The 22,673-nt window shown below is 38.9% G+C and overlaps 1 protein-coding gene across 1 annotated transcript in view; it reads left to right on the plus strand.

Annotated features, from left to right (window-relative positions):
• Window positions 1–9,392: 9,392 nt before the first annotated feature.
• SMOX (spermine oxidase) overlaps window positions 9,393–22,673 on the plus strand; it is a 416,267-nt gene continuing 402,986 nt past the window's right edge. Inside the window, exon 1 of the mRNA XM_044062005.1 lies at window positions 9,393–9,642. The gene's annotated coding sequence lies outside the window, so the exon portion shown is untranslated. The remainder of the gene's footprint in view (window positions 9,643–22,673) is intronic.

The following is a 22,673-nucleotide window of genomic DNA, read 5'->3' on the forward strand; positions in this document are numbered from 1 at the left end:
AGGGGGTTATGTTTGAGGTCATTTTGTGGGGGGGGGGGTTGGAAATGAGAGGAGGGTAAAGCTGGAACTGAACTTGTCAGCTAACAGGTTTGCTATATCGCCAGGCTCAGTAAATCTGGTACCATTAACTGCTGTGTGCTGCCTTTGAGGTTTTTGACATAGCTGTAGAAGGCCTTACAGTTATCTTTCATCTGGGAGGCTATCTTAAGCTCAAAGTTGGCTTTGCTTGACCTAATTATACCCTCTTAGGTGCCTATTTACTTTGATGAGAGAGTGTTTATGTTTATGGGAATTACCCTTCCTGCTTTTTGCCATATATTTCCTTTTGTTATATATCCTGTTTAATTTGGGATGCCACCAGGGCTGTTTGTTTCTGGGGCTAGTCCTGGGCTTACTTCTGGTAGCTACAATAGCCACTATGTGGCCATTGACATGGTTGTACAGAGTTTCTGACAACATTCAGCATAGGCCGCTGTGTTCCTGGGGTTTGGAGGGACACTGAATTTTGACAAACCATCACTTAATAACAGGTAATTTGCTTGAAATACTTTCTAACTGTTACTGGTTTTAATGCATTCATGCAGTTGATTTTGATTTCAAAAGAGACAAATTTATGGTTGGACCTTACCAGGGAGCATGAGGTCAAGTATATTGGAACCTCTAGTGGGCATATCCATTGTTTGGTCAAAGGTGTTTGTATTTATGAAGTCCAGGAATCTCTGTGACTATAAATTTGAGGCTGTGCAGGATTCCCAGTATACAGGAGTAGTTAAAGTCTCCCATAAGTAGGGTGCTAGGTTAGATGGCAAGTGTCTCCAGTAGGTCTAAGTGCATCATGAGTTTCTTGGGACTTAGAGAGTGACATACAACTGGCTAGGATATGGTATGAGATTTTGTGCATGGTGATCTGGAAATGGGGGAACTCCAGCACACCATCCCTAAAGGTATGCTTGTTATTGATGTATATTGAGATACCCCCACCTTTAGCCCTTGTCTGTGCAGCTACTGGTCTAAAAGTGTGGAAGGCACTAAAACCTTGCACTGCCAGGGTACTCTCTGCCTCTTTAAACCATGTCTTGGTAACTGCACAGATGTCTATATTCTTGAGTGTGAAGAGGGCTTGCAGAGAGTGTAGTTTGCTTTATTTAGGCTCCTGACATTGAGCAGGAATACTTTGAAGTTGAGTTAAGTTGATTTTGCTATGCTGGGAGGTTTGTCAATTCGGCATTGCCTAAAAACGGCACTATGGGGGTGGATTAAGTTTTAGCCAATATTCAAAAACCTAAATGGAAGAGATGCAGATAAATGTATTCTCCTTAGGGGAAGTGGATAAAGCACCAGGTGTTACACACACAAGTTTCCCACCCTGAGCACCAAACCTCCTACTTACCTAGTTACACAATCTAGACAGCACAGTATTAGTCTCTAGTGCCACAGGAGAAGCCTGGAAACACAAAATCAAAGCCTGTCCAAATTCAAAATGGCAGAAAACAAAAACAAGATTGAGATGTGTACACTCCCCCTCCCACATATCAAAAACCTATGCTGAATTCTTAGGTACCTATGTCAGTCACTGGAATGTCTTCAAGGAGTTTGTTATCTACTCAGTCTCTGCTGGAGGAGATAAACACTTGCCATTTTTCTTTTCATTTGCTGTCCCCTTATCTCATTACAAGAGACTGATAACGTATCAAGATGCGTGCCTTCAGTTGGCTGTCCAAACCCCAGTGTCTATTATCCCTAACTTCTAAAAGCATGTAACTCTTTAATAGCCATTTCTGCATGCAAAATATAAATCTATCTTTAAGTACCTGCCTTTCACCAAATCTCTGAAAAACGTTTTATATGAAGCCTATTCCAAAATCATCCATGTAATACCATGTAATGCCACATCCAGTCTGCACTCCGTAACTTTACTATTCTTTCCAGTTCAGAAAGTAACACAAAAAAGTATGGTCCACACTTCTGCACTCACAAAGAAAGGGGTGCAGGAAGTAAAAAATTCCAGTACATCTGAAGTGACTTATGAAAATGTTATTAAATGTGAGTTAAACACTTTCGTCCATATCCAATGCTTGGACTTCTTCAGAACTCATGAAATTAAAAAAACAGCTTTTCTGAGGTCACTGCTGGGCACAGGCCCTGACTGATTACCTCTGACTTTTCTTGGGAGTTGTGCCTTGCTTTGCTCTCCTCCCAACCTACAGCAGGTTTCCGTGTACAGAAAACTGCTGTATGTTATGTGGGGATGGGGGGTGGGAATTGTGTGGTTATTACTTCTTTAATTTTCATCACAGTCAAACCTTAGAGATGTGCACAGGAGGTCATTATAGCTTGTGTTTGGCCTGATGACAGTGAGGTCATCGTTTGTTTTACTTTTCTGACAGACCTCAGAGGTGTACAAAGAAGGTTACTAAAGCTTCTGCAGGGGCAGTGTCTGTCTAGGAGCAACAAAGTAGAATACATTACTGTAATCATTATTTTTTTTCATTTTCCTCACTGTGACGCCTGCTCCCTGGCCCAGCAATCAAGGAGCCTCAATCCTCACCACTAACACCAGAGAGGGTGTCTCATATAAGAGGAAAGGATAAGAAATACACACAGTAAAGTACAATTTCCCTTAAGTGCACACAGAGATCACAGTCAGTCTGGGGCTGGTTGCTCCCTTGCTCTCCAGGTCCCCAATAAGACTCCCCACTGGCACAGCTATAGGGTCCAGATCTCAGCCTAGCTGGCAAGCTAACCTCCAGTACCCTCTCTGTCCAACCAGTGCTTTGTGCCCCTGCCCAAGTAGCTGACACACACACACACACACACACACACACACACACACACACACACACACACACACACACACACACTTTGAGATAAGTATTTTTACAACTTCAACGACACTCCTGGGAAAGACTGACACAGATTCTCCAGCTGTGCCCCTTTACCCAGGCTATACGGTAGTAATTACTGCCACCACCAGCTAATAATTATCAGATACCCAAAGGCCCTTAAAAGGGTGTCCAATTATTACTGTACAATATTATTATCCAATTAGTAAGTGTGACTAATCAGTCTTAAGGCTTATCAGAGTGGCCTTGTACAATAAACTCTATAAATATGCAATGTACTCTAGAGCTTAACTTATTGCTACACAAACCAGCCACAGGTAAAAGGTTTTTAAAATATTTAATAATAAATACTAAAAAACACAAGACAATAGTACTACACCACAGTGCTATTCAAGAATTCAGAGATCACACAGAAACTTAAAATAAATCAGTAGTACAGTTCTGACATAACAGAAAAACACTTAGTCTAACTTTCTTCTTATTTCCTAGCTATTACTACAAGAAAACATACTTCTAAGATAACTTACATAGAGCAAGGCAGTGCTGAGTTGAATAGTCAGATCAAAATGCTTAATAATCTCTGTTTCTCACTGTTTAAATTGAAACTGCAGTTCTGCTAAAACATTACATCATTTGTTTACACTTTCCTAGTTCCCAGGCCACAGAAACTACATTTACATTAGTTTACACTTAGAGCAATAAAGGGCATTCCATATGTAAATTCTGGTCATTAACTTTAGCCTTAAAACAATAGACAGGATGCTTACTCCAGACTCATCGACTCCAAATTCTAACTTCAAAGGACATACAAAACATAATTTTAATTTCAAAGAACATTTGAAATGCTTGGCTTAGTTTTCCTTACAGCAGATGGCAATGTTGCCACAATCTTGAAGTTCACATTTTACAGTATTTGCTTTCATTTAAGAAACAAGCCTGTATTTTACATTTATATTTACATATACCAGAATTATCTATAAAATTCTATCTGGCTAGGCTGGCAGCCTTCACCCTTCTCTACCAGTCTTCACACTCACAATCATATATCAGGCATATATACTGGTGGCTGTTTTTAGGAGCTACAGTGAGGAGTGAGGAGGCATGATATGTATATTTATGTCAGCAATTACTTGAAATACATGACTGTGACAATTTGTACCTCTGCTTTCATCCCAACCTAACACCGGTGGGATGCATAGGCAGTAACTGTACTTTTTTTCCGGGGGGGGGGAGCTAGGGAGGCAGGCAGTATTCCGGGATAGACCTGTGTATCCTCACAACAACTGACTTGTTAGTTTATTGTGAGATACTATTTTGTCAGCTTTGAACATTTAGCCTTGGGCACAATTTAATATTTATTTATTATTTATTTTACATCTGTTTACCGGGATAGTCCGACTGGATACATGTCCATTTTCAGCGGAGGCTCGGGGAGAAAAGCTCCACATAGACAAACACATAGATTACACAGAAGTTAGCAAACAATTATAAAAACAAAGTGATTATATACAATGGGTTAGTAGTGCTCCCTAGTAGGGACTCACAATTCTCATGGACAGATAATTAAAAGTAAGAGACATCAGATTGGAAGCAGAGCTTGGTGATATAGTTACAAGTTATGATAATTGCAGAATATGCTTTTAGTTTATAACTTAATCAGGGTTGGTACATGGGCATAGCCAATTCACTTTGAGATACTGTTTGAGGTTTTTTTTTTTTTAAGAGAATTTTGGAGGATTGTAGGGTTATATAATTTGGCAATGAATTCCAGGTTTTACCAATGAAGTTGGCAAACAGGGATTCACCAGCAGAGTTATTAGCTTTGTGGGTTTGGACCAGTCTTCCTTGAAAGACAAAAAAAGACTGGAATTCTTTTCTTACTCTTGATTTTTGTTTAGGCCACCATTGGATTAAAAGGTTAGGAAAGTGCTCAGAAATACATCCCATAGTATCTATAACCATACGGCTTCTTGGACCTGGCTTATTTGCATTATTTCCTAAATGGTTATTACTGTGGTGTCCTGGTTAGGAAAGGTGTGTTGAAAGGATACAAGGAAAACTAAAGCTCAACAGCAACACTGAATTTCTTTCTTTAATCATAATTTATGTTTAAGCCATAATGGATAATAAGGTTGTGTAAAGAGGAAAACAAATAAAAATGCACTTTACGGTACATAGAAAACAGAAGGCAGGACTGGAAGGTTTGGTGTGTGTGTGTGTGTGTGTGTGTGTGTGTGTGTGTGTGTGTGTGTGTGTGTGTGTGTTGGAGGGGCTGAAACAGTAGGCCTAAGGTGCCATTTCACTCAAATTCAGACCTTTACATACAGTTGTGATGTATCACTGTTGCAACTAAATGCCAGTAACTGTAAATGCCCCTTTTTGAGAAGGGCTAACATAGTGTGGTACATTGGGTCTATATTACATTGTTGAACTCACAGGAGTTCGAATGATGTAATATCAAACCAGGAAGTTGGAAACCCAAAAAGTACGAAAACACAGAACAGCGATATTTTTCCCCAGGGAAAAAAAATCACTGTTCTGGTACAAAAAAACAAAACACGTACACTTTAAATTAATGTGGGGGGCTTTGCCCCCACACCCCCTTACTTAAATATACTAACTCCGAGATCGCACACAGTGGAGTAAATAGCAAAGCTGTGAAAATGGCCCACCAATTTTTTTTCCCTGGGAAAAAAATCAGTGTTCCGTGGCTTCGCTATTTTCACATTTCAAACATAAGGGTTCGATATTACAACGTTCGGACTCCTGTAAGTTCGGTGTTGTAATATAGACCCTGGTACACTGACCTGTTGTAATGTAACAGCATTATAACTACAGATCAATCTGTGCATACTACTCCTAAAAGTTTGCAGCATGAAGTAAAAGTTTGCTTAAAGGGGTGCAAGTGACAGGGTGATACTTACACTGGAAGTGCCTTGGGGGCCCCAACTTGAATTTTACTGGGGGCGTGAAGATTTTTGGTGAGACTTTTAGCACTGAGCAGTAACTCCTTAAGGTTGCTTTGAGTTTTTTTTTGCTATATTGGAAGGTTTGTCATTTTTCATTGCCTAAAAAACGCTCTAAGGAGTTGGACAAAGTTTTAGCTAATATCCAAAAGCCCAGGAGTACAGGTGCTGATCATCCTTGGCAAAGCAATGAGGTCTATTAATCATGTCCTCTCATGCTGATAGATATTGAATCCTCCCCTGGAATGACACCGGAAACTAAGTTAAAATCAGTCATTTTTTTGTTCATACTGTGACATCATGTTAGGTGAAACAAGAATGCTTCTCAATGCTAGGCGCACACCTGTTTTTGACACATATTCAGAGAGATCCATAATGTTTCTTTTCATATAGTCCAGTGAGGTACGTCTCAGGTCATTTCAACCACATGGACTATGACTGAATCATATTTGTACCTGTGATGCAGTGACTTGAGTGTATACATGATATTGCAGATCCTGGCTCCAGATAAGCAGCTGACCATTATCCTCTTCTTGCCTTGACCAGTGATTGGGGTATCTGTGTGTTGTACAATGGAATTCCCTATGACAAGGTAAAATGTTTGCTTGGCTAATGGGCTTTAATCTTGGGGGACCATCGGCTGTAGGATTATAAGCAGTGTTTGCTGTAGCTTTTGGTCTGTGCTTTAAAGATTGCTCAGAATAGGCATTGCTGTTTGTAGTCTCAGAAGGTATTTGGGGTTTGGGAAGGTTTCTTTTAAATGACTTAGCACAAGATGGTCTATGTGTATGGTAAGTGTCACTTAACTGGAGGTCAATAAGCAGTAGATTACCTACTTCTCATGTCTACAATTCTAAATTTTAAACCACTGTCCATCATTAAAATCTATTTAAGAACTCTCCTGAACATGACCACCTAAGGACCTTAAATGCTCACTTAATATTGGGCATACAGTCTTTGGCTATATTGCCCCTATTACATAGAACAATATTCTCCATTGAATCTGTAGCCATGGCCTAATCAATCCACCTTCCCATTTGTAACAACCAATGTGCATTCACAACTATTTCTTCATTCTTATTATTATCACATCCCTTCTGCATATTTCTATAAGCAGTAAGTCCCCTTCTCGTTGAACTAAACTTGTTTTGGATGTTGGTATGCCCAGTACTGTGTCTCTTCTCAGATAGCCTCATTTTCTGTATCTTTTGAGTTTTTACTAACACATTTTTTTTATCTAATCAACACTTCATTTTCCATTGTTTTAGTTTTTGAAAAGCTTATCCTTGTTGTTCTTTTTCTTCTAGTCAATGGTTTTATTTTTAACTGAAGCCTCCATGTTTTTCCACCCATTTTATGATTTCCAAACATGGTTATGCTTTTAAGTTTAGGTTTACTGCTGAAAACTGGCATTATTTATACTACTGTTCATTTCATTGCTGTTTTTTGTTTATTGTGATTAGAATGATAGTTTAAAAATGCCTACATGACCCTGATTACGAATCTGTTAAAAATAAAACATTAAATACAAGTAAAAGTATAAATTTTAAATTAAACAATATTTAACTTTTTGTTTCACTTGACAAAAATATTTTTAGAGATACAACTGCTGTGAGACTCATACCTCTCAAATATGTACCTCATTATCAGGAATGTTCATCACTTTGAGTCTAAAAAGTACATGTTCCATGCAGAGTTTGGCTTTATTGGCCTGAAAATGCCCATAAATAGACTTAAAAAGAAAAAGTTATGGACATTCAGAATTGCCATTTAGATGAAACACTTGATATCCTTAAATGGTAATTTGCATATAGCCCATGTCACCTCTAGTACAAGAGGTTTAAGGTATCACACAGCGGAAACTCTAGCTTTGCTAGATTTTTCTTTTTGTGTGTTTTAACTGATTGATTTTTTTTCTGTGTGACCTTTTTACTCTTTGTTTTAACACTGAGAAAGGCTGTCACACTTTCAGTGTTTACAAATGCTAAATAATACAAAACGTATTAATCTATCAAGATAATGTTGAAGTGACATATTTTAACCACCTTGTGAGATTCCTAATTCAAATTGTTAGTAAGTTTTCCACATTTTGCCCATTTGTTCCACATTATGAGAGTCTTCTTCTTCTGGCATTTCCTGGTTAGGGGTCACCACAGCAGATCATCTGTCTGCTCATGATTGGCAGTGGAGTTTTATGGTGTTGAGTTGCCAGCCCGGCGCCCAACCTTCCAAAGAAGGCACACCCACATGCACACACTCACACCTAGGGCCAATTTAGAGTGCCCAATCCACCTACTGCATGTCTTTGGGATGTAACCGAAGCACCCAGAGGAAACCCACGTGACCACAGGGAGGACATGCAGACTCCGCACGGAAGGCACCCCTGCTGAGAATCGAACCAGAGAACCTCTTGCTGTGAGGCGGCAACGCTAACCGCGGCACCACCCCAGCTACCCTTGCTCCACATTATGAGAGCATTATTCCACATTCAAAAGGTGGTGGGTTAAGAGTTATGATGACCTTTCCTCACACTTACATCTAGAGATGTTAAAACCAGATGACACAGTGTTTATTTGTACACAGACTTATTGCATTCCTGAATGCTGCAGCATGTTTCTATCACTGATGCCATTGCAAAGACAATATCTAGCCAATCTGCTCATCTATTACCTAAATTGCGTTTCGCGTCATGCAGTAGCAAGATGAGCAAGGCAGAGGACTTCCCTATCCCAATGATGGTGTGAACAGCTTTTCCTTATGGTTATACTGCAACAGGTGGTGAAAGACAACGTTTTCCGTTTAATCTAACCTCGAGTAGAAAACAAAAACACGAGTTAAGACCATTAAACGTATTTGTATTAATTTGGTCATTCATTTCCTTAAATAAAGGTATAATTTATAGTTATATAGTAGATGTTTCAAAATAATAGGCAATGCATCAAGGCTTAGCTCCTACGTTAAATAAACTAGTTGGACCAAGAGCTTCACTAAACCAAGCCTTGATTTTTGTTAACAGATAAGCACAGTGCTGTAGCAGTCAGCTTGTAGAGCCTTGTCCTCGTCTAGTTATAACTCTTAAATAATTACGGATCTTCTAGCAATATAAAATTGGAAAGCTACAACTCTACTACTATAGATATTAAGAAGCCACGCAAAGCTTCCAGCGACAGCTTTGAATTTTACATATTATAAACGAAAATAAACCCTCAGTGAGTAGCATAAGACACTATTACGGACATTTTCTTAACTGGCTTAGTAAAATATGGTTATATTACAAATAACCAGTATCTAGCACTGCATTTATGGCATACAACTATTTTTACTGAATGAATATTGAAGTGCATTTCAACACGTCTATAGCTAGCCTTTAGTTTTTCGACAACAATTTTATACGACCGTCCCCGGTACACCTGGAAACGTTAGAGGGTCTCCCCATTTGACAACTGTCAAATATGTACCATTTGTACACAAAGGAGGAGCAGAGAAAGCCAACAAAGCAGCGGTGAAGTAAACCTACAAACACTTCCTACGTCAGCGAGAAGTAGTAGGCGGGGCTAATACCTTACACGTCAAAGGCAATCTCTTCCATATTAATTAGATCTTCAACCGCGGAGAGGTTGTAAAAACTGGCTCTTTCTGGTTTAGGTATCAGAGCCAGTACGCCTGTATTTGTACAAGTGTTTTTTTTTTTTACCAGCTTAACTATCTTGAGGCACGAACGGCAAAAAAGGCAGTGAGTGACAGACCTAGAGGTTGTTTCTTAGGAAGCAGCAGGTGAAGGAGTCGTTTTACAAAAGGGCAGCACACTTTACACTGAGTTTCGCCGGAGTAAGGTAGGCACTGGCAGTAGTCTATCCTAATAGTACCCATACCATTTTTTAGCTTATCTTTTCTTGCCTCCTTACGTTGGTCTTTGACTTCTTGTGTTGGTCGTCGTTGCTTCTTAGGAATGTAGTTGTAGGCTCGAGGCGACTAACGGGAAAGTGAGATCTTGATTGTTATGTTTGCCATTTCTCTTATTTGTTCATGTATTAGGCAGCAGAACACATTAACATTTTTTACATTTTATTCTTAGAATAAGTTAGTGTGGGTACGTGAGTGGATCTGCATTGTATACGTTTTATTCCACCCGAATGCATTTCCCAATTCCTTTTTTTGAGAACTAGCGTTCCTGGTGATGGATCAAATCTGTACCACCGTTCCCATCATAATCGAGATGGCTGAAAGAAGATGACATTAGGAGTTTATTTACCCTGAGGGAACTTGAATGTACATAATTAGTTTTTTGGGGGGAGGGGGGTGCAGTGTGGGAAGGAATTGTAGGTGCTGGACAGTACTTAAAACGTGGCAGTAGACGTAGTCTAACGTGGCAGGCAGTGGCAAGTACAATACATACAGTAGTAACTGAACCCGTGAACGTAGTGATTCTTCGGTTGTACATAATACGTGTCGGACTGAATATTTAGCCCTCCGCCCCCAAAGCACACGCGCGCGCACCCACCTTGTTTTTCTTGCTGTTTTGGGCTATCTGTTCGCCGACAACTTGGACTTGTAGTGGTAATGGTGGTTGTGTACATGGTTATGTATAGCTCGAGGGAAACGGAGCCTACAGCGTTACCCTATGTACGGCTATAGGCAGCGAGTTTGTCATCCTAAAGTGATATGTTCATGCAAACAATGGCTGCCTTTGTTGAACGAAAATCTGGGTGAAGAATTAACTGCCCTTGCTTTGCGTGCCAAATCTGGACACGTTTTGCGTTCCAGCTGTGTGCTGGTCATTTTGTCATTTGGGTTATAGTTTATGGTTGTGGGGATGCTGGCTTCATTAGGTAGTGTTTTCCTTAGTTTGACATTATGTTTATGTTTCGCACGGCACCGTTTGTAAAGGGACTAATGAATAATATTTGATAAACTGTCGCTTCGGTATTCGGACATGGACATGGTAGATTAAGAAAAAAATGCCTAATGGCATCGGCACAGAGCCTGGCAGTGGCACAAGGAAAAATAAAGGTGTGTGTGTTTATATATATATATGTATATATATATATATATATACACGCATATGTGTATGTGTAACAAATAGCCGGAAATATTTTACTAATTTCATATTTTTTTAAGTAAATAGTTTTTTTTAAAAAAAAATGTCATGCGTGCCCTTTCAGCACTAAGAAAAAACACTTACTTTGCTTCTTCAGCGCTCTTAGTAATACTGAGATGCCGTCTCTTTATCCCACCTACATACAAATGGTCAGTGTTATCACCATTTCATATGCCCAAAAAAAAGTTACTTTGGCCAAAGTAATGTATTCTACAACAGTTTCCAAAGTAGCTCCTATGATTTGGGCAGATATTCTTTCCACTCTAGTTCCTAGAGTGATTTTATTTTTTGAGCTACTGTTTAGAATATAATTTCTGTTTAAATAAAAGCACTGTAGAAGTGATGGTAAATTTAATTTTAAAAGCATGCAAAGTAATAATACAAACAAAGGAAGAAACTAAAGATTTAAGTATAGAAAGTGATGAGCTTTTTGGATAAGATATAGTTCCTTTTCACACTTTCTGTGGATTATGGTCTTCATATTGGCAAATTTAGTTGATTAGGCCACAAAACGAAACTCTGCGTGATAATGCTGTCATCAGCCAATGTCATCCATATAGCCATATCACTGATCTTGAGCTACATCACTGTTTTTCTTACTAGCAACAGTCTTACTTTCCTTCATGTGGCAGGTTCTGGTGTATCAATCTTCACATGTTTTGCTTAATTTAACTTTCCTGTTCAACTACTCACAACCTTTGCTCAAAATCCTGCACTCCACTCGACTGTCCCATCATGTCCACTTAAATAACATACACTTATGGTTATTACATGGCTTTCTATGTGAGATTGTCTTGATTTTTGTAAATACTATTCATATTTTAACAGCTGATAATGGTATTTTACATATGCGTATTTTGTTGTACTCTTGAAATTCTGATTTTCTTTGTAATTTCAGGCTGAGACCTGAGTGGCTGATACCTACATTTCATAAGTGTCAGTTGTAGTCTTGCCAATAAAGTGCAACACCATTGAGTGCAGAACATCCAAGGGAACTTGTACATGATAAACAAAAAAGAGAAATGGTGGGACCAGTAAATCAACACAGAAAGTAAAAACAAATGCAACATTTGTAATGTGCCTATAAGTCAAGGCTGTGTTTTTTCTGATTCTTCCAGACTCTTTATAGGAGCTGTGAGAGTTTCACATTATTGCATCTGCAAGGAGTATAACCAAATCATACTTCATATAAATTATGAACATATCGTGTAGCAGAAAGAATGTCAACATATTGTCTTGTTCGTTCAACTGTCCCCATAGGGATTGCCACACCGGATCATCTGTATTCATTTCTTCCTGTCTTCTGCATCTTGCTCTTTCACACCAACCACCTGCATGTCCTCTCTCACCACATCTATAAACCTTATCTTAGGCCTTTCTCTTTTCCTCTTATCTGGCAGCGCCGTCCTTAACATCCTTTTCCCAATATACCCAGCATCCCTCCTCAGCACATGTCCAAACTAATGCAATTTCACCTCTCTGGCTTTGTCTCCAAACTGTCCAACCGGAGCTGGCCCTCTGAGTCCTAATCCTGTCCATCCATGTCACATCCAGTGCAAATCTTAACATCTTTAACTCTGTCACCTCCAGCTCTGCCTCCTGCCTTTTTGTCAATGCCACCATCTCCAACCCATGTAACCTAGCTGGTCTCACTACCCTCTTGTAGACCTTCCCTTTCACTCTTACTGGTAACTGTCTGTCACAAATCACTCCTGATACTCTTCTCCACCCTGCCTGTACTCTCTTTTTCACCTGTCTTCCACACTCACAGTTACGCTGAATTGTTGATCCCAAGTATTTAAACTGATCCACTTTCACCAACTCCACTCCTTGCATATTCACCATTTTTCTATCCTCCTCTCATTCATACACATGTATATTCTGTCTTTGTCCTGCTGACCTTCATTCCTCTCCTCTCTAGAGCATGTTTCCACCTCTCCAGGGTCCTCAACCTGTTCCGTACTCTCACTAGTTTGCACTTTGTATAAATTATAAACTTACAGTGTGGCAGAAAGAATGTAAACATATTGCATATTATGTAAGCTATAGATCTGCACTGTAGTAGCAGACACAGTACCTAAATGATTCCTACATATTTTATACCTTGAGGTTAAGTTGTGACTTCATTCAAACCTAAGCAGGAAATAAGGCAACTGCATTGCCTGTTCTACACAACATACCAATTAGCCGTACAAGTAAGCAGTAATGTGTTTCTGTATCAAATGCCTTAACAGCTATTTTAAACATTGTTGTGCATGAGCATCTGAAAGGAAGAGTACCTAACCTGTGTTCTTAAACAGACTGTTAAAAAGTATGTCTTCATCAGTGCTTGGTGTTATTAGTGGTCTGCCAATTCTGTGTTATGCAAAATGTAAAAATTCTCATCTGTCTCTACGCAACACTTGCTACAGCAATGTCATGCTGTGTCAGAGCAGTTTCTTAATGTGCTTTATTATACGCAAAAGGATGTGGTATTTCTGAAAAAAGTATGAAATGTTTTCATGATGGGTAATACAAAGGAAACGCATACAACCACAGTCTAAGCCACATGCTACATGACCCCTTGAGGCTTATGCACAACTATTTTTCCAGAATGTCTTTGTACTGTTTTTTTTTTTTTTTCCTTTTTAGTGAATTTACTACAATAAAAGCTCTTAATTCACAATAGAAGTGTTTTAATTGCTAAGTTTGTATGTTGTTAAAAATTTATGAATGTGTTATTTTCTTTCTAATCTCAGGAATAATTTCCACAGGAAGCAGGTGTGTCATTGTATAGTTGGGTGATCCATGATAATGATACTTTTGCGACTTGTCATCTCATGTTTCTGTAAGCTTTTCTGATGGTGAAAATAGAAAACAAACTGATCAAATAGGTACATAAAGTTTTGCTATAAAACTAACAAGCTGGTAAACATAAACTTTATGTTGATTATCTTGTTTGTTTTGCAGCAGAAAGGCAATGGCTGTTGCAATATATTTTATTATCCTGGTCCGTGGCTGTTGTCTTGATTATTTTATTTTTGATCCGTGAGTTCAACAGACACAGGAAATTACCTCATAGTTGAAAGTGGGACATTTAGGGTGGTATTAGTAGACAACTTGCTTAGTTATGTGAAGGTGTCCCCATTCACATCCCTCCATGCAGCAGTGTGGTGCAGCTGAACTCTGCTGAGCATCCCATAGAAATGTCGTAGTCAGGAGGGGGGGTCTCAGCTGATGAGGTCCCTTTGTAGTCTCCTGCACTGCTCTAGAGCACAAATTGCCTAGTAGTGCGTTCTGCCTAAATACACACCACTGGCAATCTAATGTCATTTTAGAGTGAAATTAACAGTCTGACAATTAGATAAAATGCTCTGAGGTTAAATAACTGGTATGTTACTTGTTCCAAAGAAATTGCTAATATTATTTGCCAGTTATTTTGCCTACTTTACAGGCAAGGATAGTAATGCAACAGTGGCTCTTCCACAGATAGCCATTGAATTATTGCCTATTTTCAACAGTTCCCACGCAAAGAAGTGAACTGATGGCTGAAAAATATACCTAGTTGTGGCTCATGTGGTTTTAATAAGTTTTGCCCAGAGTTTATCAAGGCATGTGACACTTTCCTGTCTAAGTAACATATAATTAGCATGTTTTTAAACTACTGTACCATTGCTGGACTATGGAAACATCTACAGTGATTCAACTTCCCATACTGTGTTCATTGTAACACATGCAGATATATAAACGTCTCTCTGTACACTTGCTAAATTGCTAGCAGGGGTCACCTCATCTAAAATCCTTCTTATTCCATCAGGGGCTGATAGCAAAATGTGGAGAACTCTTCTGGGGTTAGCTGCATTGATTTTTCAACAGTGTTTGATTTTATGCACCACCTTAAACTTTTTTTGGAGTTTATATTGTACTGCTTCACCATTTGTCTGCAGCATTGTGTCTTCAAGATGCTGGTAAACTATTTTTCTCATTATTTAGTAGTCTCCAGTGGTGTTCCTAAACTAGGCCCACCCTTTTTTTTCCCCAAAATTTTCCTCAAACTTGGACCATATTCCTTACACTGATAATCTAGATAAGACTCACAACATTTTTTTATGGAGCAGATTAATCTGAATTGCAGATGTGGGATTAAATGTGAACTGAAAAAAAATCTGAGGGAATGCTTTTTAGAAACCCTCAAAAACTTCCGAAAATTACAGACAGTTTGGTCTGTCATTTCACCCTTTGGAGGTACTGTCAGTAACATTATGTAATACAGATCCCTTGGTGTTTGGCTGAACAAACACGCATACATACACATTGGCAAGATGTGAACCAAAGTGCATACTCTATGAGGGCTTGCCACAAACTAAGCCACTAAATAGCAACAGAAGGAAGAATGACTTTTGGTAACGGTGTGTCATTGCCTATCTTAGAATGTGCAGTAGTTGGCATTACTGGTAAATCCATTTATAGCTTGCAGTGATTGCTGTCTGAGATCAACAAGCTCTGGTAGGTTTTTGGTCAGTGCACTTAGTAAAGGACATCACTGCTGTAGCTTGAGTCTGACCAATTCTCCATTTTATGTTTACCACTTGCACTCTTTTGTTAACCTTTCTTTTGCACACTCATTCAGTATGACCTTTCTAATGCATTTTATGTAGCCTTTTACTTGAACCTGCAATTACTTGCCTTGTGTCACCTCCTGCCTCTGAAAATATTCTTACTTTTATATGCCTTAAATGGGTCTGTATTATATCATCGAACACTTAAAAAAAGTGTACAATGAATAATCGACCCTATGTAAGCGAAAGCTTACAATCTCGAAAGCTCAGAACAGCGATTTTTTTTCCAAGGGAAAAAAATTGCTGTTCCCAAAAAAAGGGAAAAAAATTGAAAGAATACACAAAGTGGGGGGCTTCACCCCCCACCCCCCTACTTAAATATGCCAACTCTGAGATCGCACTGCAGTGCCGAAAACGGCACAGTAACGGAAGCGACCAAGCAAATTCTTTCCCTGGGAAAGAATCACTTAAAAGCCGGTTCACTATTTTGCCTTTTTGTTGTTTTAAGTTTGACCAAGACACATTTGATAGAATGCGTCTTCGGTCATCTAATAGAAACCCCCTTAAATAGTTATATTATTAATAATGTATTAAACTATGCCTGAGTTATTTGTTTGGATGATTTCATCATATGGACTACAGCTGGTCTATCCATTAACATATTAGTACACTTATGAACTGACACTGTTCTGCTAATTTATGTAGTTCTGCCATGTAGATTAATGATACTTTCATGTACCATTTTGAATTTGTGAAAATTACTATTGGTCTGTGTTTACTAAAAGTTTTAAAGTTGTTGTTTGTGTAGAGGTGCACTTTCTGGTTGCCATTTGTGTAACAGTATAAAGTGTTAGTATTTATAGCTGTTAGACATACCACACTCCTGGCGTTTTTAATCTAGTAATTCAATGACATTTAAAAAAACTCCCCATATATTTAAAGAATTATAATTCAGGTCCCTGATCATAATTTCAGTTCATGTGTTGCTGAAATGGGATAATTACAAGGTAAGTGTTGACAAGTGTTGTCAATGGGATAGTTACAAGGGAAGTCATGCTTGCTGAAGGATATGATGATACATTTCTTGGCTTTTAGTTTTAGGCTCAGTATGGAAGTAATCTTCGGTATTGAGTGTTATATTAGCAGGAAAGAAAAATAAAGTACCCCTATTGACATCACTGTAAATATTGTTGGGAATCTGATAATTTTCTTTTGTTTTGGGGAATGTGCATTAAGCCCCTTCCTCCAAAATGATGATTCCTAGACGGATCCACTGTCATTGTGAAGGTACATGACTCTTGCTGATGTCATATTACATTTTTGAGTTGAGTCACCTTGTTTGCCATTTGAGTAAAAAAGTAGGCCATATTTAACTTTGGATGATTCACTGGTGTGTCTGCAAAGTTTCAGACAGAAAGGAATTGTTAAAGAGGCTTTCTTTTTTTTTAAGTAGTAGACTAATAAGTGCAAGGGTGCTTTCCTTTGTGGAAACAATGTAAAAAAAAAAAAGCTGTTCAGGTAAATACATGAGTTCTGCTTCATGCTATCATTTGGATTCACTATTTGGTTGGTCTGAATGCACTTCTGTTTCCTTAGTTTTGTACCATTAGACATTGCCCGTTCGATTCTCAGTAAGAGCGTCTTCTGTGTGGCGACATGCGTGAATGGGTGTTCCTTCGTTGAAGGTTGTGCGTTAGGCCCGGCAAGCCAGCACGTAAAAATCCACTGCCAATCATTAGCGGACTGGAGTTCCGCTGTGGCGACCCCTAACCGGGAAAAGCCGAAAGACACAACAACAACCAGTTTAATGAAGATAAGTGAAAATGAGATGTATGCTTCGGCATAGTTCTTATTTATTCATCATTAGTTGTTGTGTTCAAGGCTGCTGGATCTCTGAACATAGCAATGCTGAATCAGAGACCACCCAGAATGAGGACTGACATGTTTTGTGAACTGGTGGTATTTTAAGTGTAGACTTTTTGCATCAATTATCAGAAGGTTTAAGACTGACTGATTAGTGTATCAAAACACGCCATCACTGTAGCAAATGTATATACTGAAATTGCTTTGTAGAGCATTTTCAAAAGTTAATCTTTTTGATTTAATTTTAATGGTTGATTTTAGTCTTCTTTATATGATCAGAGTATTGGAAAAATAATATGAAAAATTTGTACTTTTTAGAGTCTGAGCTAATGTCGTTAGATGTGTACAAGTAGGTATTATGTAATATGAGTACATTTTTGTGCTCAACTTGGGTGTCGGGTTGTGGCCTCGGAGGTGGGCAAATACTGTGTGACTTGAAAGTTTCCCAGAATTTTGACTGCTTTTCAGATTTTTTTGTATGAATATAGTATGAGGTGAGGAAAGATATTTGGATTGTCAAGCTCAGTTGATGTTTTTGCTAATTCTTCTATTACCTTCCTTTTTTGTATTTGCTTCTTATACCTTTAAACCCTTGTGTAGCTTCACACTGTCTCTCACTGTCTGTACATTTTAAGCATGTTTCACCTTGTCTTTTAAGTAACATTTCCTGATATTGGTTTTAAATCAGTGCACCCCTAGCTGTCCTGTATAAACCTGTGTCGTTTGTTAGTTTCTTTTCAGTTCTGTGTCCTTTGATGTAGTGCATTTATAGCATATTCCTTTTCCCTTATTCTGTTTTACCAAAATGTGAGTTGAACTTGACGGACATACTTCTTTTTGACCCTAGGGTTACTCCGAACAAACAATTTCACCAAATTTTACTAAATTTCACCCAACCAGCATCCCTCATCGTCCAGCGGCTAGCAGTTGACATAGAACTGGTGCAAACAGGGCATCCGACTGTTTAATTAAAACAAAGCATCCCAAAGGCCCGAGACAGGTGTTGACGCAATGTGATTTCTGCCCACTGCTCTGAACGTCAAAGTGAAAAAATTCAATGAAGCGCAAGTAAACGGCAGGAGTAACTATAACTCTCTTAAGGTATCCAAATGCCATATCATCTAATTAGTGACGCAAATGAATGGATGAACGAGATTCCCACTGTTCCTACCTACTATCTAGCGAAACCACAGCCAAGGGAACGGGCTTGGCAGAATCAGCTAATTGATGAATTCCTGCCTTCCCATAAACTCACTCACTCCTCCTCCTGAACATTATTCTGCATATTGTTCCCACAACTTCCATTTATTTCTGTAAGATCTATAATGTATGTAAAAGGAATTTTTTTTTTTGCTAATGTATATTTGTCTGTATCTTAAGTGATAATTTAATAAAGGTGTTTAAAAATGTTGTTATATATTTCTGCCTTTGAAGATGATCCTTTCAGGTGGTTAACAGTTTTATTTGTCTCATCCTTTGCTCATTTATAAACTAGCAGAACTTAATCTGTCCCCATTCACTATCTCTTGGTTCAGCAGCTACCTGTCCAATAGGCAACAATCTGTTAGATGGCTTTCTACACTGTCCCCTCCTCTGCCAGTCACTACAGGTGTGCCCCAAGGCTCCATCATAGGACCTTATAAATACTGCCCCAACGCAATGCTCATCCAATATGTGGACACTTCTACAGTCATCACCTCCTCTGATTATTCCTCAGACCTGCTTTCCAAAACCCAGCAAGCATTCAAAGGTATTGAGATCTGGCTAACCAATAACCAGCTAATACTCAATGCTAAGAAAACTAAACTACTGCTATTTCTGCCTAAATCACTCTCTCATAACACCTCAAGCCTTCACTATCACCTCGTTAGACAACACCACCATCAATGTTGAATCCCATACCAAACTACTAGGGGTCATAATTGGATGATAAACTAAAGTTCGGCCTTCATATAAATTACTGTACCAGAAATACTAACCAAAGGCTTGGCTTATTGTACCATAACAAAAGATATCTCACACCAGAGGCAAGATGGTTACTCCTACTGTGTTTCTTCTATGGCTCCCAAATCCTCACTAACCTACAGGCGGTACTACTGAATAAGATGGAAAATACATATCACAATATAGCTAGATTTGCCGCCAACACTCAACCTAAATTCTATCAATGCCTGGTGTTGAAAACACTGAACTGGCTTGAGTTCCCCAATCAACTTATTGTCTATCAACTTAATATTATCCACTCCATCTTCTACAAACCCTCCTTCTGCTCTGACATTTCCAACATCTTAAATGACTACCCCCCCAACCAGAAAACTTAGAAGCACCACCCAAAACCTCCTTGACATCTACAAACCTAAAATTCAATTGTTGAAACCCTCTACAACTATCCCTCTAGCCACTGAAGTAAGCTACCCCCTCTACAACTATCTTCCCTCTAGCCACTGAAGTAAGCTACCTTTAACAATCAGATCTGTCACACAGCCCCAGCCATTTAAAATCGCCCTAAAAGTCCACTTTACAAATATCTGGACTTGCTCCTGTACGCAACCACCACAAACTGAATCACCTAACCCCTTTTGCATACAGCCCCTTATCAATTCATATTTAATTCTAGCCACATAACTCTTAACTCCTAGTACCTTTTTCACTGAATTTCTCCACTACTCACATTTATCTCCCTTCCTTCTTTTCCCACTTAGCTTACTCCTGTTTCTTAGATTTCATTTGATTCTAACTCCTACTACTCTCTTCTCTTATTTGTAAATTAAAAAATGTCTAATTTTTCCTCTTTTACCCATAGCCAGTCCCCCTTTTTTTCTCTTAACACTTGACCGTTTTCTATCACCTGCTCTCTCTGTCAACTTCCCATCTGCTTCTGATTACTGATGCTCATGCTGTTGTCTGTAAGAACTAAGATTTGATATACAGTACTTTTTGTACTCTTATCTTAAACTCTGAGTTAATTGTCATTTCTTCCCCACTAAATGGTGAATTCCTTATGTATTGGATGTATATGAATGACTTAAGCATATTGTTTTATTGCCTTTTTTGTAAGTAACACCTTTTAAATTCTCAGGCTACAAGTGGTTATCCAAGCATTATAATGCATGTTTATATTACCTCATGTATACTGCACTGTTTGTAAACATTTTTATGGTGTGTGTAATATTTTGTGGAGCTTTTCTTCCTGGGCCTCTGCTGAAAAAGGGCGCAAGCTCAGTCAGACATTCCCGGTCAACACGTCAAATAAATAAATATATTGTTTTCATACATAATATACATGAATATGATCTTTTTGTTACCAATATTAGTGTGAATGACCTTAGGCAGATGGTCTCCCTTAGAGGAGATGCAGTGAGATACAGTTGATATCGCCACCTATGTCTCCAAGGAGCATAATTCACTATTATTGAGCAATAGAGTTCATTTCTCCTCTCACCTAAAAGGAGAATAGTGTAATTAAAGAGAGTATTTCTTGCACAGTTAGAATATGATGTACCCATCATCACAGCATCGTCTAAAAGAATCTTAAACAAGTACAGATAATGTCCAACACGATCTGTCAGTTTCATTGTCCTCTAACCCAGTAGAACAAGTCACAACCATACACTATCAAATTCAAAACGGTAAACTGTAATAAAAAAAAGCGAGAGCACAGCTTTTCCTAGGATCCCAGTATTTAAACTCCTGAACTTAGAATCCTTTTTCAGCACATCTTGTTAGAGCTATTTGTCAAACTGGCCTTACCTTATTAATAAACTCCAATGCACAAATCACAGTTTCTCAGTCATGTACCAAACACGTGGAGAGCATTTTCCCAAATTCCAAGTCATAACCCAAATTCTGAAGAAAAATCTTTCTTATAATGCTAAATACTCATGTTTCATTCGGATTGCCATAACATAATGAAATCCCTTTGTCAAAACTCTCCTGCTCACTACATTTACTTTAGTCGTCTATTTGAAACTTCATCCTTTCCTTGCTCTTTCTTTCAGTTATTTCTTCAACTGTCATACATAACCATATGTCCCCCATTCCCTTTTTTCTTCCTTGTGTGTCTGTCACTGAATATTTGCCATGTGTACGTACTAATATGTTCTGTTTTTCTATTCCTTTTGCATGTCTTGTACTGGTGCAGCGCCTGTCATCTTGGTATGAGCTGGGTGGTGCCGAGTCACCAGTGGTACACACTGCAAAATAAAAAAGTACTCAAAAACAACGTAGCAGCCAGAAGGGGCTACCTGATCAAGCAAGCCAATTATAAACTAATTTTCTGAACACTACTTTTTTTTCCTTCCCTCACAAGATTTAACTGCAGTAGTCCCAAACAAAGTTACCTGCTATATGAGATTTCATGACTCTTGAAAACATTCTCATGCCCTGCTACTTACAGTGATCTACAGCAGATCAGTGACATAGGCAGGGGTTCAGTCTCATTCCTGGCATGTTCTTCTTTTTAGGGTTGGTGGTGGCATAATTGTCAAGGTGTCTCTCTCTCCATGGCCAGCCTCCTTGAACCGTATGCTAACCTAAAGAATTTCAAGAGCCTTCCACCCGAGATCCTGTAACTAAAACAGATACTTATGTCACCGATTTGTATTCCCACACGTATCTCTGTGGCTCTAGGACTATTGAACGAAAGTTCAATAGTCCGAATCCACAATCACCGAACACACTTTAACGAAAGCGCTTTCACTGAAAAAGCACTTTCGTTAAAGTGTGTTAAAAAAAAAAACAATAAATCTACTTTTATGCAGGGGGCAAGCCCCCCTGCACCCCCCCATGTGGGGGGCTATGCCCCCCACACCCCCCTACTTTAACATTCTCACTCCCAGATCGCACTACAGTGAGGAAAAGGGAATATTCCCTTATCTGCACCGTAGTACGATCTCCGCAACAGGCATACTTATGCGAAAGTGCTTCTTCAGTGAAAAGCAGTTTCGCGTAAGTATGCCTGGCCTATAGTGATTCATTCACGTTGTTGTTTGGGGATCAGTATAGATCCCATCTCTGCGTCAAGGCGTTTGTCCCCATCTACCACAAATACAATGCCCGATTAAAAGACAAGCCCCTGTGGTGTACCTCAAAATCATTAAGCTTTGTAAAAAGATGAAAACAATTTTGACCCTGAAAAATAATCAGTTTCTCCTGCATCAGGCTGCAGTAACCTATCGATGCCAGATTCTTGTTTTAGTTCCTTTTGGCCATGTTCAGTGCTGCAGTGTGGTGGTAATGGCCGTGCTGCAGATTTTTACAAATCATTTTTTTGCAGGGGGTGGGCTGTGTTGATGTTCTTCGTGTTTCACTGTTGCAGTCATTACACTAGGGTTATCCTGCCAGGGGTAGCCCTCAATTGGCCCGA

Source organism: Protopterus annectens, chromosome 2.part1 (genome assembly GCF_019279795.1).
Source record: "Protopterus annectens isolate FY-2018-M chromosome 2.part1, PAN1.0, whole genome shotgun sequence".
Classification (NCBI taxonomy): Eukaryota; Metazoa; Chordata; order Ceratodontiformes; family Protopteridae; genus Protopterus; species Protopterus annectens.